Consider the following 6511-nt stretch of genomic DNA (forward strand, 5'->3'; position numbering starts at 1 on the left):
CCTGTTATATTAATGGAACAGAGGAGCAGAAGTGAGGTACTGTTCAACAGAGAGGTTTGGAAGTGGGTGAAGGGGTGGAGTGACGGTGTGAGTGAGAGGCGCAGTGAGTTGGCCATTCTCAATAGAGTGTCAGGAATGAAGGTCAGAGGAACAGACCAGGCTGGAAACACAGAAAGAGCGAGGAGAAGCTGGTGTGAAAAACAGAGATTAAACAACGGGCTTGTTCATTTGGTTTGGGTCTGGTGTTTAGAATACCCGGAATCTGGGTTCACTTCCCTTCCAACTCAGCGAATTGTATCAACATTATGTTCATAAAACCATAGAATGATACCCAAAGAAGGAGACCATTTGGTCCATTGTGTCAGTGCTGTCTCCTGTAATCTGTACATTTTTCCTTCCAGTATTTATCCCAATTGCTTTTCAAAGTTACGACTGAATCTGCTTTCAAGTCCTGATCAGACAGTGCATTCCAGATCACAACACATCACTGTATAAAAAATCATTCCTCATTTCACCTCTGGTTCTTTTCTCAATCACCTGATAAATACATCCTCTGGTTACTGACCCTTTTGCCACTGGAAACAATTTCTCCTTATTTAACTTATTGAAAACCTTCTTGATGATGTCACATACTAGACTGCCAGTAAAACTGAAGCCCATGGAATAAAACGGACAATGACAGCATGCATATGAAGTTTGCAGACTGATAGGAACATAGGAGCAGGAGTAGGCCATGCAGCCCGTCGAGCCCACCCTGCCATTCAATATGATGATGACTGATCGTCCACTTCAATGCCTTTTTCCCACACTATCTCCATCTCCCCTATGTCATTTGTATTTAGAAATCTGTCAATCTCTGCTTTAAACATACTCATTGACTGAGCTTCCACAGCCCTCTGGGGTAGAGAATTCCAAAGATTCACAACCCACTGAGTAAAGAAATTTCTCGTCATCTCTGTCCTAAGTGGCTTTCCCCTTACGTTGAAATTGTGTCCCCTGGTTCTAGACTCCTCAACCGGGGGAAACATCTTAGCTTCATCTACCTGTCTATCCATTTAAATATTTTGTAAGTTTCAATGAGATCACCTCTCATTCTTCAAAACTCTAGAGAATACAGGCCCAGTTTCCCCAATCTCTCTTCATTTGACAGTCCTGCCATCCCGGGAACAAGTCTGGTGAACCTTCGTTGCACTCCCTCTATGGCAATGATATCCTTCCTAAGGTAAGGGGAACAAAACTTCACACAGTATTCCAAAGTGCAGTCCAACCAAGGTTATATACAAATGAAGCAAGACTTCACTACTCCTGTACTCAAATCCTCTTGCGATAGAGGCTAACATATCATTAGCCTTCCTAATTGCTTGCTGCACCTGCATGTTAGCTTTCAGTCACTTATTGACAAGGACACCCAGGCCCCTTTGTACATTCACACTCTTACCATTTAACAAATAATCTGCACATCTGTTTCTCCGACCAAAGTGGATAACCTCACATTTTTACACATTATATTTCATGTGCCACTTTCTTGTCCACTCACTAAGTCTGTCCAAATTCCCTTGAAGCCGCTTTGCAACTTCCTCACAACACACATTCCCACCTAGTTTTGTGTCATCTGCAAACTTGGAAATACTACATTTGGTCCCCGCATCCAAATCATGTGAACAGCTGGGTCACAGTGTGGTGGTGAACAGTTGTATTTCTGTCTGGAGGAAGGTGGGTTCCCCATGGTTCCTCATAACTTCAGTTATGTGCAGACACTGGAAAAGCTGGGGTTGTTCTCCTTGGAGCAGAGCAAGTTCAGAACAACTTTGACAGAGTTAGAATCGAGGAATCAAATGGTTACAGTACAGAAGGAGACCATTCAGTCCATCATGTCCATGACAGCTCTTTGCAAGAGCAGATCCGCTAATTCCACTCCTCTGCCCTTTCATTGTAGCCCTGCAAATTTTCTCTATTCAGGTGTTTATCCAATTCCCTTTTGAAAGCCACGATTGAATCTGCCTCCAGCACACTCTCAGGCAGTGTATTCCAGATCCGAACCACTCACTCTGTCCCACACCCCTGGTACCATTGCAGAAAATCTTTTCTGTTCATTTCATCCCTCATAAATAATTGAAATGAAATGTTTATTAGGAAATGCACAACATAAAAAGGAGAGAGAAATAAATGCTGAGTAAAATAGAAGTCAATGTTTGGAAGGTAAAAAGAGCAAAAGATGTAACTTTTATTCTGGATGAGTGAGAGGAATATATCACACTTTGGGGCTTTTGTAAGAGGATTTACTGATAAACCTGGGATTTGAGAGGAAGCTGGTTCATGGTTTACAGAACAAATTCAGCCCCTGGGGTGGAGCCAACAGCTGCACCGTCCAATAACAGACAGGATGGGGACACTGTCTCAGGCCTGGTGAGCTCAGTCGATGAAAGCATGAAACTCTGAATCTCAAGTTTTTGAGTTTGAGCCCACGGTGGGTGTTTTCTATTTCCTTTTTAGGCTGATTTTACAGGCATTCTCCAGCTCTGAATTCCTCGGCAGAGAGTTCAAGGAGTGTTTGAAATGAGATTCAACAGCAGTATGAGAAAGTCTCTCCTTGATTCAGGACTCTTACCTCTCTGCAGCATCTCGCTGCTGAAGATTGAACTTTTTCTCATTTCATTCTCAGCTCAGGGTCAGTGTGGATCACTGGGACTTCTGGCTGTCTCCCACTTCACAATCCATCAGTGCTGAGAAATCAATGGGGAATATTACTCACATGTTGTAATGTTTTATAAATACTTGAATGTATTTCACACTGTGTCCAACAGTGTGAATCTCCCCTGGTATATCAGCTCACCAACACTTCAACAGAACATTCACATAATGTGAGCTCTGACATCTGTTCAGATCCCATTCCCAAGACCTGGAAAGTGGGATTGGGCTGGATCGCTCTTTTTCAGCTGGCACAGACACGATTGCTAAATGGTCTCATTCTGTGCCATAAATTTTCTCCATGTTCTATGAAGTGAGGTGTGATTGGGAGGGACAATTCCACCATGGTTATATTTTCTACCAAAACAATGACACAAGGGATACTTCACATTTTTATTCATTCATTCATGCGATGTGGGCATCGCTGGCTAGGCCAGCATTTATTGCCCATCCCTAATTGCCGATGAGAAGGTGGTGGTGAACTGCCTTCTTGAACCGCTGCAGTCCATGTGGGGTAGGTACACCCACAGTGCTGTGAGAAAGGGAGTTCCAGGATTTTGACCCAGCGACAGTGAAGGAACGGCGATATAGTTCCAAGTCAGGATGGTGTGTGGCTTGGAGGGGAACTTGCAGGTGGTGGTATCCCCTGCATTTGCTGCCCTTGCCCTTTTCGGTGGTAAAGGTCGCTGGGTTTGGAAGGTGCTGTCTAAGGAGTCTTGGTGCATTGCTGCAGTGCATCCTGTAGACGGTACACACTGCTGCCACTGTGTGCCGATGGTGGAGGGAGTGAATGTTTGTAGATGGGGTGCCAATCAAGTGGGCTGCTTTGTCCTGGACGGTGTTGAGATTCTTGAGTTGGAATTGCACCCATCCAGGCAAGTGGAGAGTATTCCATCACACTCTTGACTTGTGAATTGCAGATGGTGGACAGGCTTTGGGGAGTCAGGAGTCATGGATGAGTGAGAGGAATATATCACACTTTGGGGCTTTTTTTTTTTAAAAAGAGATACAGCACTGAAACAGGCCCTTCGGCCCACCGAGTTTGTGCCGAACATCAGCCACCCATTTATACGAATCCTCCACCAATCCCTTATTCCTACCAAACATCCCCACCTGTTCCTATATTTCCCTACCACCTACCTATATTAGTGACAATTTATAATGGCCAATTTACCTATCAACCTGCAAGTCTTTTGGCTTGTGGGAGGAAACCAGAGCACCCGGAGAAAACCCACACAGACACAGGGAGAACTTGCAAACTCCACACAGGCAGTACCCGGAATCGAACCCGGATCCCTGGAGCTGTGAGGCTGCGGTGCTAACCACTGCGCCACTGAGCCGCTCTATTTTGTAAGAGGATTTATTGATAAACCTGGGATTTGAGAGGAAGCTGCTTCATGGTTTACAGAACAAATTCAGCCCCTGGGGTGGAGCCAACAGCTGCACTGTAATTACTCACCTCAGGATTCCAAGCCTCTGACCTGCTCTTCTAGTCACGTTATTTGTATGGCTACCCATGGTAACCTCCATGATGTTGATGGTGGGGGATTCAGTGATTGTAATGCTATTGAATGTCAAGGGGAGATAGTTAGATTCTCTCTTGTTGGAGATGGTCATTGCCTGGCACTTGTGTGGTGCGAATGTTACTTGCCACTTATCATCCCAAGCCTGTGAGACTGAAATAGCTCAGTTGGGAGTGTGTTAGACTGAAGATCCCTGGTTCAATCTGGGGTTTTGGCAGTTCTCCTTTATTCTGCATCGCCCTTTGGTTTTGACTCTTGAGCTGCACAATTTACACTGAAATTATTTACCCAACTCTGAAGGTTGGATTGGAATAGAGAGATATCAAGGATGGGAAATATTTACATTGTTTGCTTTAGCTTATTCTCTATCTCCCTGTGTCCTTTTCCCCAGTTTTTGAATCTTTCGGGGCCGGGTGAACATTTGATTTGCTGCATATGTCCCAAACTGAAGCCTTTTCCACATCTCTGGGCGGTCAGACTCGCTCTGTCTGTTTTTGCTGCTCGTGACCATTAACGAGAACAGGCCACGAGTTCAACGTTTATCAGCAAACGGAAGATAATTGGAAAGAATTCTGTGTTACTCCAGACCAGTGACAAAGATACAATGGATGTTATTCAAAATAAATTCCCTTTGACATTTGATGTAAACTTGTTTGCATCTAAAAGTTGGATTTTAAGTGTTGCAAAAATGTGTCAAATTAATGACTGACCATGTGACAGCGCACATGGGGATCAAATCCACAGCCTTGTTGTTATCAACACTGCGCCCTAACCAACTGAACTAAGCGGCCGATAGACAGAGCCAGGTATGGGTTTGAGCCGCACGCTGTGCGGTTTGTGTTTTATTTCTCACACTGGGTGACAGAGCGATTGTACAAACAATGGACACATCACATCCCTGAAACATTGTTCTGATATAAAACAGTGTGAAATAAGAACTGAGCATGGAAATGGAACGGAACCAGAAATCAGGACTTTAATCTATTAAAGTTGATTTTGAAATTCTACCATGCACGAACATTCCAAGAGAACGAACTCTCTTCTGATATAAAATCCAGGAACTTGAGCTGCTGTAAAACATAACTGAGCCTGACGTGATTTGAACACGCAAGCTTCTGATCTGGAGTCAGACACGCTACCATTGCGCCACAAGCTCACAGATAAAGCAAAGCCTTCCATTGCTGGCAGATTTACTTCTTGTTTAGATTCAGTGATTGAAATTAATTCAATCCTCATCTGACCTCCGCTCTGTCAAGGCCTGCCACCCGACCTGAACCCGACGGGACCCGACGACCTGTGTCGGGTCCGGGTCGTGTTGGGTCGCTCTTCCGGGTCTGGCTTCCGGGCTCGGGTCAGGTCGGGCCAGGTTCGGGTTGGGCTGGGTCCAGGTCGGGCTGAGTCCGTGTCGGACACACACAGTAAGTATTACTTTTAACTCTGCTGGGAAGTTGAGTTTAATAAGTGTCAAAAGTTGAAAAGCCAACCGAAGCTGGGAGTCCGGGTCATCAAGTAGGGAAACTCTGAGTCTGCTCAGTGAGCAAGTGAGCATCTCTATGACGTCATTGCGCTCATGCTGCAGCTTCCTGTAGATTCGGAATCGGGAGGTAGATAAAGTGAACATTCCAGTGGTCGGGTAAGGCTCGGGTTAGTTTGGGCGTGGGAATAAATGGAGATACTCGGGCCGGGTCGGGCTCGGGTCCAATGTGGTTCTGTCAGGTTCGTGTCGGGTTTTTTTTCCTGACCTGAGCAGGCCTTTACCGCTCTGTCAGTTCAGTGCCTTATTTAAACTATTACTTGGAGTTCTGTTTTACAGGGTCTCGGCTGTTTAAGTGTTTCCCAGACCCACTACTCTGATTAATCAGACATTTTGCTGCTAACTGCTGCTGCTACAATTGAAATGTAAAAAAGAATTTCCAGTGACCTGCAACCAATGGACAAATACATTTCAGAAAGATAAAGCTCATTCAGATATCCACAAATGTGTTTTTCTGCTTATATTTATAAACAACTCCTTCTCTCCACTATGAGAACTATACAATCACTCCAGTTATTTGAAAGTTAGTATAAGATGTTCCAGTTCATCAATTTTAAAACTGCAGCAGGTATTTTCCAGAAAACTTCTCTGTTGGAACCTCAGTCCCATTTAGATTGAAAGTGGACAATTAATGTATTCACTTGTTCATTGTGGACAGGTGTCTGACTTGGAATAAATCTCATTAACTTTCAATGAGGTGGCAGTATTTCTGTGCTCCCATTTTACACAGTCTGTCCTGTTCATGCACCATGTTTTTATTCTCCTC

At 44.5% G+C, this 6511-nt stretch overlaps 1 non-coding gene across 1 annotated transcript; it reads right to left on the reverse strand.

Annotated features, from left to right (window-relative positions):
* Nucleotides 1–5295: 5295 nt before the first annotated feature.
* Nucleotides 5296–5367, reverse strand: trnaw-cca (transfer RNA tryptophan (anticodon CCA)). The gene has a single exon. It is a non-coding gene; the product is annotated as a tRNA-Trp (tRNA).
* Nucleotides 5368–6511: the final 1144 nt, after the last annotated feature.

Source organism: Heterodontus francisci, chromosome 35 (assembly GCF_036365525.1).
Source record: "Heterodontus francisci isolate sHetFra1 chromosome 35, sHetFra1.hap1, whole genome shotgun sequence".
Classification (NCBI taxonomy): Eukaryota; Metazoa; Chordata; class Chondrichthyes; order Heterodontiformes; family Heterodontidae; genus Heterodontus; species Heterodontus francisci.